The 12,747-nt window shown below is 38.8% G+C and overlaps 1 protein-coding gene across 1 annotated transcript in view; it reads right to left on the bottom strand.

The window, feature by feature from the left end:
• The window catches only part of LOC127583150 (neurabin-2-like), a 176,026-nt gene extending 168,005 nt beyond the window's left edge, over positions 1-8,021 (bottom strand). Inside the window, exon 1 of the mRNA XM_052038949.1 lies at positions 7,924-8,021. The gene's annotated coding sequence lies outside the window, so the exon portion shown is untranslated. The remainder of the gene's footprint in view (positions 1-7,923) is intronic.
• Between the last annotated feature and the right edge of the window lie 4,726 nt (positions 8,022-12,747).

Here is a 12,747-nt window from a genome sequence, read left to right as displayed (position 1 = left end):
CATAGGGTTTGCATTTATATTTATTTTTTGTTGACTTGAGCAGATATTTTTACCTCAAAAACACACTTTTTTAAAAGAAAGCAAACATCTAAATTCCAGCTTCTCAAATATTATCTCTAATTTTACATATCAAGTTTATTAAAGTGTATCTGAATTCATGCAAGATCCAAACTCAGCTGCATTAATATTTTGGCAAGCGAATTCAACTTCTTAGAAAAAGGAATAAGAACAATGTGAGGTTCTGGAATAATAAGGAAAATGTCCAAGTACAGTAGTTGTGATTTTAATAACATTTTCAAATATAACATTGTGTTCTGTAACCCTGTAGTAATTGTCTTCATTAGTAAAAAAAATAATGTGTAGGCAGTAAATTGCTATTAGCCTGTTGTTGGTACAGAAAATAATACAAAAGTTATGCATCTGTTTGATCTTAATTATTCATAATGGCACTTTAATTTCCAAACCAATATCTAAAATTCACTGTTAAATATAATTTAAGAAGCAAAATGTTGACCACAGTATTTATGTTTCTTCGTTAATGGGCACTTTGTCTACAAATGAGATTTTATACGATGTGGAACTGTAATGAAAAATAATAATGGAAAAATAAATCTTTCAACTATGACTTTTTGAAAAGGAGGAACTTCTGATTTGGAATATGATAGTGGTAATTATAGATAAACAGAAGGTATTTTGAAGAATTTTGAACCATATGGTTATTCCAATTGTACTTCTCTGAAGCAGATTTCTGACAAAGATGGTCCTTTGGAACTTTTCTAAAGTAGCAATGGACCATCTATATTTTCTGTAAAGTCAAAACAAAATAGAGGCAGAGGTAAGCCATCTAGTCCTTTGAGACTGCTCAACAGTTTATCAAGACCATGGCTGAACTACCTCAGCTATACTTTCCTGTACTATCCATAATATCCCTATATTCCTTTAACATCCATAAATCTATTGATCTCTGTGTTGAATTCTTTCCATGGTACAGAATTCCAATGATTCACCACTTGCCAAGTGAAGAAATTTCTCCTCACCTCAGTCCTAAATGTCCTGCCACTTATTCTGAGACTGAAACTTCTGGTTGGCAACTGCTCAGCAGAGGAAACATCTCCTTGCATTAACCTGTGACCTGTGCAAGAATTTTGCAAGTTTCAATTAGATCACTCCCATTCTTCTAAATTCCAGAGAAAACCGGCCTAGTCTACTCAATCCCTTCTCATAAAGCAAACTGCCACCCCAGTAACCAACCTAGTGAACCTTTGTTGTATTCCCTCTATGGCAAAAACATCCTTTTGTGGGTAAAGTAACCAAAGTGGTTAATAATACTCCAGGTGTGGTCTCACCATGGCCCTATATGAGTGCAATAAGACGTCTTTACTCAAATCCTCTCATAATAAAGGCCAATATACCATTTGCTTCCCAATTGTTTATTATACCTGCATGTTAGCTTTCAGTGCATATTTACGATTTATGAATGTGTCCCTAGACGTATGAAACCGTATAGATTCGAAGCATTGTGTACATGTACCCTTTGAACATCAACATTTCCCACTCTCTCACCATTTAAAAAATACTCTGCTTTTCCACTTTGTGCAATGGAGTGGATGACCTTACATTTTTCCACATTACATTCAATCTACCTTGTTCTCGCCCACTCATGGTTTCCTGGAACCTCCTTATATCCTCCCTGCTTACGATCTTGCGCTCTATATAATCAACAAAGTTGGAAATATAATATCTGACCCCCTCAGCCAAATTGTTGAGATAGATTGTGAATAGCTGGAGCCTAACGTCCCACTAGTCACAGCCTATCAACCTGAGAAAGACGCATTTATTTCCTCTCTATGCTCTCTGTCTGTTAACCAATTCTCAAACCATGTCAGTATATTATTCCCTATTCCATGGTAACTTTGTTAGCCAATCTCACACATGGCACTGTGTAGAAAACCTTCAGAAAAAGATGCACTTATTCCCACTGTATGCTCACTGTCCATTAACCACATCCATTGGTCCACAACATCACCACCCCCCCCCCCCCCCCATCTAATCTACTGGTCACATCCTCAAAGAACTCCAGCATATTAATCAAACAGTATTCCCCTTTCTTAAATCCTTGCTGACTCTACTCAATCCTATTATTCTAAGTGTTCTGTTATCACATAGTTCAGAATTGTCTCCACTATCGGTGTTAGGCTAACAGGTCGGTAGTTCCCCGTTTTCTTTCTCCCTCCTTTGTTAAATGTTGGGAATTGCTACCCTTCAATTCTCAGGAACCATTCCACAATCTATAGAATTTTGAAAGATGATAACCAATGCATCCACTATCTCTTACAGCCACGTCTTTCAAAGGTTTGGGATGTAGGTCACTGGGTCCTTGGGATTTAACAGCTTTCAATCTCATTAACTTCCATTGTACTTTTTTCCCCTCGAATACTAATTTCCTTCTATTCCTTATTCTTGCCAGACATTTCATTCTCCTGTATCTTCTAGCAGGTTTTTGTATCTTCTTCCACAAAGACAAATACTAAGTATCTGTTTAATTTCTCTGCCATTTTCTTATTTCCCATCATAAATTCACCTGCCTCTGTTTGTAAGAGACCCACACTTGCTCTCACTGGTCTTTTTTTTTATGTACCAGGAGAAGTTCTTACAGTCTTACATTTTCTCATGTTATGAGAATTCTCACAAAGATAAACAGAGAAGTGTTAAGAAAGGGGATTGAGACAAGGGATGCTAGAGATCAGTTGTAGAAACAGTTGCACATTAGAGTGAAGAGAGAATTGTGGGCACAGGAAGCAAGGTTTTGTAGATGGGAAATATATCCCGATGTACAATAAATTTAAACAAATTTGCAATTCCACAAAATCCATAGGAAGAGTTTAGTAACCATGTTCCTCCTCTCATTTTTTTTCCAATCCCAGATTTCCTCTCAGTTATTTTCATAATAAATTTGCATGGCTATATTTATCATGGCAACTATTTATGTAAACTTGTCATGATCTAGTTACTCTGATGGCACAGTGGTGTTTCAGTTGAATATCACCTAGTGCTTTATCCAGTAGCACAGAGATAGTTTGCTTGTCAAATTAGCATACCATATACCATTTTACAATAAAATGTAAAATCAAAGCAATATGTGAAAATGAGAGCAAGAAATACCACATCAAAATAGAGACTGAATTATATCTAAGGACTACATAAATTTGGTCATAATCTCCTGTCTACAAAAATGATCCTTCAATAAAATTTCAGTTGACTTTAAAAACAAAAACAATAACTGTTTCTACCTGGAAATTGCATTTTACTTAAATGGCTTGGAATTATGTAACAGATGAAATGTTATTTAAATATAAATTGACAATATAAATGAGCATTAATACTGGAACTAAAAACAGAAAATGTTAGAACCATAGAAAAATACAGCACAATACAGGCCCTTCGGCCCACCATGTTGTGCCGACCTTCAAACCACAACTAAGAGTATCTAACCCCTTCCTCCCACATATCCTTCTAACTTAGATTCCTCCATATGCTTATCTAACAATTTCTTGAACTTGTCCAATGTATCAGCCTCCACCACCACCCCAGGCAGCGCATTACATGCACCAACCACTCTCTGGGTGAAAACCCTCCCTCTGACATCACCCTTGAACTTCCCACCCAATACTTTAAAGCCATGTCCTCTTGTTTTGAGCATTGGCACCCTGGGAAAGAGGTGCTGGCTATCCACTCTATTTATTCCTCTCAATATCTTGTATACCTCTATCATGTCTCCTCTCATCCTCCTTCTCTCCAATGAGTAAAGCCCTAGCTCCTTTCCTTTAGTCTCTCCTCATAATCCATACTCTCTAATCCAGGCAGCATCCTGATAAATCTCCTCTGCACCCTTTCCAACGCCTCCACATCCTTCCTATAATAAGGCAACCAGAACTGGATACAGTACTCTAAGTGTGGCCTAACCAGAGTTCTGTAAAGCTGCATCATCACTTTGCGGCTCTTCAACTCGATCCCCCGACTTACAAAAGCTAACATCCCATAAGCTTTCTTAACTATCCTATCCACCTGCGAGGCAACTTTCAGTGATCTGTGGATATGAACCCCCAGATCCCTCTGTTCCTCTACACTGCCCAGAATCCTGCCATTTACCTTGTACTCCGCCTTGGAGTTTGTCCTTCCAAAGGGTACCACCTCACACTTCTCTGGATTGAACTCCATCTGTTACTTGTCAGCCCAGCTCTGCATCCTATCAATATCCCTCCACACTATCCACAACATCACCAATCTTTGTGTCATCTGCAAACTTGCTAATCCAGCCTTCCACCCCCCAATCTAAGCCATTAATAAATATCACAAAAAGTTGAGGTCCCAGAACCGATCCCTGCGGGACACCACTAGTCACAGCCCTCCAATCCAAATGCACTCCCTCCACCACAACCCTCTGCTTTCTACAGGCAAGCCAATTCTGAATCCACATGGCCAAGCTTCCCCAGATCCCTTGGCCTCTGACCTTCTGAAGAAGCCTACCACGTGGAACCTTGTCAAACGCCTTACTAAAATCCATGTAGACTACATCCACTGCACTACCCTCATCAATCTTCCTGGTCACCTCCTCAAAGAACCCTATCAGGCTTGTGAAGCAAGATCTTCACTTCACAAATCCATGCTGGCTGTCTCTAATCAGTCCATGTTTCTCCAAATGCTCATAGATCCTACCTCTTAGAATGCTTTCCAACAGCTTACCCACCACAGACGTAAGGCTCACCGGTCTGTAATTCCCTGGACTATCCCTACTACCTTTTTTGAATAAGGGGACAACATTCGCCACCCTCCAATCCTCCGGTAGCATCCCCAATGACAACGAGGACTCAAAGATCCTAACCAGCGGTTCAGCAATCTCCTCCCTCGCCTCACGAAGCAGCCTGGGGAATATTCCGTCAGGCCCCAGGGACTTATCTGTCCTAATATTTTCTGACAACTCCAACACATCCTCTCTCTTAATACCTACATACTCTAGATTATTACCCTCACCTACACTGTTCTCAGTATCATCAAGACCCCTCTCCTTGGTGAATACTGAAGAGAAGTATTCATTGAGAACCTCACCCACTTCCACAGCTTCCAGGCACATCCTCCCACCTTTGTCTTTAATCAGACTTACCTTTACCCTAGCCATCCTTCTGCTCTTTACGTACAAGAAAAAAGCCTTGGGATTCTCCTTAACCCTACTCGCCAAAGCCTTTTTATGTCCCCTTCTCGCTCTCCTCAGCCCTTTCTTAAGTTCCTTCCTTGCTACTCTATATTCCTCACAAGCCCTGTCCGATCCTTGCTGCTTACACCTTATGTATGCTGCCCTCTTCTTCCTAACACGTTGTTCCACCTCTCTTGTCATCCACGGTTCCTTCAACCTACCATTCCTTCTCTGCCTCACCAGGACAAATTTATCCCTAACATCCTGCAAAAGATCCCTGAACATCGACTATATCTCCATAGTACATTTCCCTTCAAAAATGTCGTCCCAATTTACACTCCCAAGTTCTAGCCTTATAGCCTCATAATTCGCCTTTCCCCAATTAAATATCTTCCCGTCCTCTTTGCTCCTATCCCTGTCCATGACAATTCTAAAGGTTATGGAGCAATGGTCACTGTCCCCCAAATGCTCACTCACCGATAGATCTGTCACCTGACCCGGTTCATTACCTGAAACTAGATCTAATATGGCATTCCCCGTAGTCGGCCTGTCAACATACTGTGTCAGAAATCTGTCCTGGACACACTTAACAAACTGCGCCCCGTCTAAACCTTTGGCACTAAGTAGGTGCCAATCAATATTTGGATAGTTGAAATCTCCCATTATAATAACCCTGTTATTTTCACATCTCTCCAAAAACTGCCTCCCAATCTGCTCCTAAAGTTTTAAGTGTTAAAGTCTAACAGCAATCTGCTGTTAGAAACACTTAATAGGTCAGGTAGCATCTGTGAAAAAATAAACAGAATTAATGTTTCAGGTCAAAAACCCTTCAGCTAACTAGATTTTTCTAACTAGACTTCCAACTGAGAAAATAAATTTGTTTTCTTGCTTTTCAGTTCCGATTAAAGGCTTTTAATCTGAAACATTAACTGTGTTTCTCTTTCCATAAATGCTGCCTGACCTGCTGAGTGTTTCTGCATTTGCTGTTCATATTTCAGCATTCCAGCATTTCCAGTGTTCTGATTTTGGATAGGCACACACCTATAAGTAATCACTCAGAACCCGTGGTACTTTTAGTTGTAACCTACAAAGGCGAATCTATAATGACCTATATTATAATCTGACCATTCCTCAACTAAAACCACTCCATCCTTATTACATAAAGGAGAACATTTACAATGTAATGCTGGAAGAAATACACTTTGAATGCAATCTTTTTTTTGCAGGGTACAGTGTTTCCTCTGAGTGAATTAAAAACTTAGAAAAGATTAATGCAAACTGAACCTCCTAAACTTCAGACTCTTATGATTGACATAAGGAAAGTTATTAAAATCAATTCAAAACTATTCTTGAATTAACTTATATCTTAGCTTCACCTTCATAAAAAAAGATACACGATCATATGCCAATAGACTCCATACTTTCTACATTTCAAGTTTACCAACCTTCACAACTATTTCCTACTAATTGTTAAATTGTTGCTGGAGATTAATTTTGATCATTGAAGAATGTGCCCAGCTATATACAACTATCAATCATACCACACAATAAACTTTAGGAGTGCTAATTCCTTACCATATAAAAATGATTATATAGCCTCATTTCTCAACAGGCAACATGACTGAAATGATTGGGTATATGGTATGCAATAATGAAAATTGTATTTGCACCACAAAGTATCCATTAAAATATTAAAATGAGTGGAATGTTAAGCCAAGTGTCAACAAAGAGAAAATACTTTCTTTTGTACAGCTACGAGGGGATTAGTGGTTTATTGGAAATAAACCATTGGCATCATACCTTCAACGTTCAAAAGTTACAGCTGCCACGATCCAGTGACAATACTCTTTTAAGCTGCCCCTTGCTCACATACATTCTCATGTCCTGAAGTGCCAAATATACGAGACTAAGAATGTAACTAGTTTTTATATCTTGGTGTTCCTTTGATGTCAACAGACAGAGAAATGTTCAATCTTCTAAATAATCGGTTTACTGAGTCAAGTTACTTCTCCTGAATATTTGATTCAAGAGTCTTGCATGTGTGTTTAATTATGAAGAAAAACCTCCAGTTATATAGCCCCTTTCATGTGTTCAGGATACACCAAAGCCAACTTTTAAAGTGTAGTCACCATTGCTGTGCAATTATATATAAATACACACTCACAAATGTAATGTGGTAGGGCCTTTTATGTTCTGGCTCTCTCCCGGATCCCAATACTACAATCTATAGGGTCTTATACATAGATATAGACACAGTCATAAATTGTATATGTGCACTGGAAGTATTGCTGCCCTAAATGGAAATAAATATGTACAATAGTAAGAAACAAATATAGGTATCTATTAAAAGTTAAAAAGACATTAATGTACATTGATTTGCAATTTAAGTATGCTTATTTGGCAACAATAGATCCAACGTACATGTATTTTATATTAACTCCGGCACACATACATAAATGTCTATACCGCACTGTTGCTCTAAATGAGACCCTGCAGTTAGCGGCATTGAGATTCTGGAGAAAGCCACCACACAAAAGGCCTGACTCCGTTGCGTTTCCTACGTGTTATTTCCTATTTCCCTAATAGCTGTCATTTCAGCCCAAAACGTCGGATCCGGTAAGCTTTACAAACAGAAAACGTTCACACATTAGATTAGGGTTTTGTTTTCTAGAAAAAGGAAAGCTTTGGCGTTGGTCTCATTCTGCAATTGCTCTGCTGTTTCTGTGACTTACATCGTCGTCCGTTTGCAGTTCTCCTCTCGGCTTTTGCTGTGTTGTTTCCGCGATGTGCCGCAGTACTGAGCTTCACCAGCCACACATGTCATACTGCCTTTAACCATCCACAGTCACACTGCAGGCGGAGCTTATAAACAATACCCGAGAGTGATGTTGGTAGCGTCTTTGTGTGTGTGTGTGTGTGTGTAGACTTGTAAGCCATTATAATTTCCTATCTGCAAATTCTGCTTATTTAATTTTAAACGAAAGCACCAACTATGTAAGTTTATTTCTCATCAGCTCAATTCAAATGATATAATGTTGCACTGATATAAAGAAGAGGTATCCTGCTTTTATTGTGACAAGGTCGTTTCGTTTGCCTTCAGAACCCCGGCTGGTCCAGGGAAATACCATCTTCCTCCGGCCAGGTAATGCTTTGTATGACGGCCACAGCATTCTGCTGGAATGAACAGAAAGCTGTCACAGTGAGAAAGCTATTCTATAAGCAACATTTCAACATCTAAAAGCCACTTCCGCTTTCTGCGTCTTCCCCTTTCCTCTATGCCTCCTGTATTGTTTCACTTTGAACTGGAATTTATACCATAACTTAATGACCCCTTGCAAAAATCAACCTACTTTCTACCTAGTGCCTCCCAGTTCATTTTGGAAGTGGAGCACATTGGAAAGATTTGGTCTCTGATTGGATGTATGCATTCCAAACACTCCTTTACAGCCAATGGAAGGCTAGAATTTTTAAGATTGACGTTATCTCATCACGGTGACCAGGTCAAACATTGCTGCGTTTTTTGTTAACTTGAAACTGAAATGTCTTAACCAAATGCAATGCAATTGGGTCAAATCATTTGTTGTAATCGTTTACAAAATTGAATACGAATATTTTGAAGATCTGATTATATAATTGATTTGTTTTCTCATAAGCACGTTGGGAGAAGAGAATTGTGCAGGTAGTTGGTAATATCATTGGATTAAAGTAAACCATTAAAGGTAAATTCCTTCATAAATATATCCTTACACATCAAATGTTGCTCCAATAATATGGAATTATGAGGATTAATATCAAACTTTCTTTAATACTTGATCATTCTAAAATATTTTATATTCTATAAAGGGAATTATATATTCTATAAAGGGAATATTCTATATCCTATTAAAAAATTATATTCTATAAAGGGAGCAACATAAAATCCATTTTTTTTCCTTTCCCTGACTTAGGGAGGCAGAGCACCAAAGTTCCATGGGAATCCTGATGGAGAAATCACTAACAAATTTATCTCCATTCTATTAAATCGACTGCAGGACAGAAACAATTCTTATTTTTTGAAATAATTTAACATCAATGGTGAAGAAAATGCTAGAATCTATTATAAAAGATTAAATAACAAAACACTTGGAAAGCATTAATGGGATTGAACAAAATCAAAATGGGTTTATGAAAGAGAAATCAAGCTTAACAAATCTACTGGAGATTTTTGAGGATGTAACTAGTAGAATAGGTAAGGAAAAACTAGTGGATAGGACGTATTGGACTTGCAGGATAGTGGATCCAAATAGGCTCCAATCTGATTTAGATGAGGTTGTTGAATGGACCAATGCATGGAAGAACTGTGTATCTAAAAGCAGAAGACAGATTATTATCTGAATGATGATTAGTTGGGAGAAGAGATACCTGGGTGTCCTTGTATACCAGTCACTGAAAACAACCGTTCAGGATCAGCAAGCATCTAGGAAGGCAAGTGGTATGTTGGCCTTCATTGCAGAAGGATCTGAATACAGGAGCAAGGACACATGTATACAGACCTTGACAAGATTCCATCTGGAGTTTTGTGTGCAGTTTGGTCTCCTTAGCTGGGGTAGGATGTCCTGGCCATGGAAGGAATACAATAAAAGTTTACTGGACCGAATTCTGGGAATGGCAGGATTGAGGAGAGATTGGGTCAATAAGGTCTGTGTTTACTGGTGTAGAAGCATGAGAGGGAATCTCGTAGAAACCTCTAAAATGCTGACCAGACTACTAGATATGGGGAGATTGTTCTCGATGGCTGGGGAGTCCAGAACCAGGGGTCAGGATGTGGGTATGCTATTTAGAACTAAGACCAGAGGTTTATTCAACCAGGGGGTGGTGAACCTGTGGAATTCTCTACCACAGAAGACAAGGACATCCAGTCATTACATTTTCAAGGAGGTGGATTTCTAAATGCCCAACAGGATCAAGGGATGCGGGGAGGAGTTGGGAATGGAATACTAAGATGGATGATCAGCCATGATCAGGTTGAATGATGGTGCAGGTCCACAAGGCCTACTCCTGTTCCTACTCTCTATCTTTCTAAATCAACATGTTTCCTGCTTGTAATGCTTTCTGGATCTGACACCAGCTGGTTGTGAAGCTCTTGTTGATACCTTGAGGTCAGTTACGATAACCAGAAATAAGTTCTTTCTTAATTTGAAGCAGTTATATGAAGATAAGTAATATCCTGCACATCTATAATTACTAGGTCCACTGTATGAATAATAGAGTAGAAGATATGATTGTGAGTGAGTGAATCAGAGATACAGTATGCCCATCAATATTTCAATGGAGCTTTGGAAGAAACTGTTAAACCGATTAAAAAACCAAAGTAACTGTAAACACAATGTCAATTTGGTTATCAAATTGGTAGGTACACGTTATTAGGCAGGGATGCAGCAAAATAATTAACAAAAATAGCTCTTAATTTCTTTAAACTTTGAACTGTATTTCACAATATTAAGATTATTGAGACAGATTTTCAAACAATAGGGAAATCTTGTATTGATAAAGCTGTTTAACAAGCAACTAATGAATGCCCATTATAAGCCCCAGGCTTACACCTGGTGGTGAGACATTGAGGGGGCCAGAAGCTATCCATAGCAGGGTACCCATCCCAGTTCCTACTTGTGCAGCAATGTTATTGATTGGCTGGTTTCATTAATCAATCTGCAAATTGTAGTTGGGTTAAAGGTTATGGAATCTGGCTGAGCCCTAGCTTTTTTGAGATGGACATTTGCAGGAGGTTACATGGTGTGAATATAGAGTGGACATTGTTCATGTAATGCTGTAAAGTGCACCTTATTGTCAAAGGAGTATAAACATTATCACCTGTATATTAAATAACCACACCATCATCTTTGTAGAATGCTACCCATGTTTACATACAGAATTATTTGTCATTTCTTTCCATTCGATACTTTCTAGTGCGATGATAATGTAAGAGCAAGTGAACACTTTGTTTTCTAGAAGTGCTATAGCCGAACACCGTGATAACATCAATATACAGCCATGGCCCTAACTTTAGAGCAGAGGACCTGTTAACAGTGTGCTGCTTGGAATTAATACAATGATTTTGGAAAAGTTTTTCATAGAAACTAATGCTACATATAGTCAAACTGAGGAGACCTGATCAGATTGGGGATTCTTCAAACAGAATGAGGAGATTGGTGAGATTAACTTTTTGAAGATTATACCACCAGCCACAAAGTATTTGTCCATCTCTTTGTGGGGCTGTAAACAAGATGGACCTTGCCACAAACAACTTCAGTGCTTCGTAAATGAGTTTCCCATGTCTTCAGGTACTTAGTTACCAGGCAGGTCAATGGTGGCTGGAATATCGGGAGAGACTTAGTGTATCAGTCCACCAAAATGGAAAAGTGTGCTCATATGCAGCTGGTGTTCTGATTCCCTAAGGAACTCCAAAAGTATACAATATATATTAGTGTCATTACAAATGAGGCATCTTTCTCTTTGTCCCAGGGAGGAGGGGGGCCTGGCAGCCACAGCAAACTTGGCAATCAACAGAATCAATGGAACAGAATCAATAGTCATCTCTACATCTCAATGACTCTAACCAATATATTTTCTACTTTTTGCATTGATTTTTTTTCTCTTCTCTCTCAGAATCTCCACCCATTTTTTTTTCTCCTTATACGTTCTATGTCTCTCAAGGGCTGAGGGACTGCTCTGGTTATTATCCCATTAGAAGTGGTGGTATGTGCCTCCTTAGACCTTCTGTTGTTGATCCCAGCAGGACATAAGATACGTAACCAGTTTTCCAGTTCCCTTCCAAAGCAAACTGAAAATACTTATTGCCTATTCTAAAATCAAATGGCAAATGTACTTGCAATGTGTAACACAGCATGACAGTGAAATTGCATGTTAAGTCAGAACTATGAAATGTTTACAGCACAGGAACAAGTCATTCAGCCCAACAGGGTCCATATCGAGATCTATGCTTCACAGAAGCCTTCCCCCACTTTTCTTTCTCCAACATCATTACCCGTTCTGCACCCCCCACCCAACACACCCTGTCATCATGTGCTTATGTACTTTCCTGTTGAGTATATCTGAGCTAATTGTCTCAACCACACCCCAAGGCAATGAGTTCCACATTCTATCTATACTGTGGTTGAGGAAGTTTGCCTCGAATACCCCAATAGATTTATTAGTGCCTTTCCTAAACTGGTTCTGGTCTCCTCTAGAAGCAGAGTCCCGATGCTCATCCTATTATATCCATTTATAATCGTGATGACCTCAATCAGATTACTTTATAAATCTTGTCTTTTACAGAAAAGAGAGCTACCATAAGATCATTCAGTCAATTTTGAAGTGGGGGGAAACAAAGAGTTAAAGTGCTGTATATCTCAGTTTACTGCAGTTATGGAAGATTGTACAATCTGCTGTGTTGCATGAGCATCAATATTCAGTACAATTGGTTTCCTGGTAAATGATGCAAGTATCTGAGCCATTACCTTCTACAAAGGGGTTCTTAAGATGTGCGCATGCTATAATTAAAAACACAATAGGTGGAG

The sequence above is a fragment of the Pristis pectinata genome, chromosome 25 (assembly GCF_009764475.1).
Source record: "Pristis pectinata isolate sPriPec2 chromosome 25, sPriPec2.1.pri, whole genome shotgun sequence".
In the NCBI taxonomy this organism is placed as follows: Eukaryota; Metazoa; Chordata; class Chondrichthyes; order Rhinopristiformes; family Pristidae; genus Pristis; species Pristis pectinata.
Note: the sequence above shows the minus strand (reverse complement) of the source record. Positions and strands in the feature narration are given on the sequence as shown.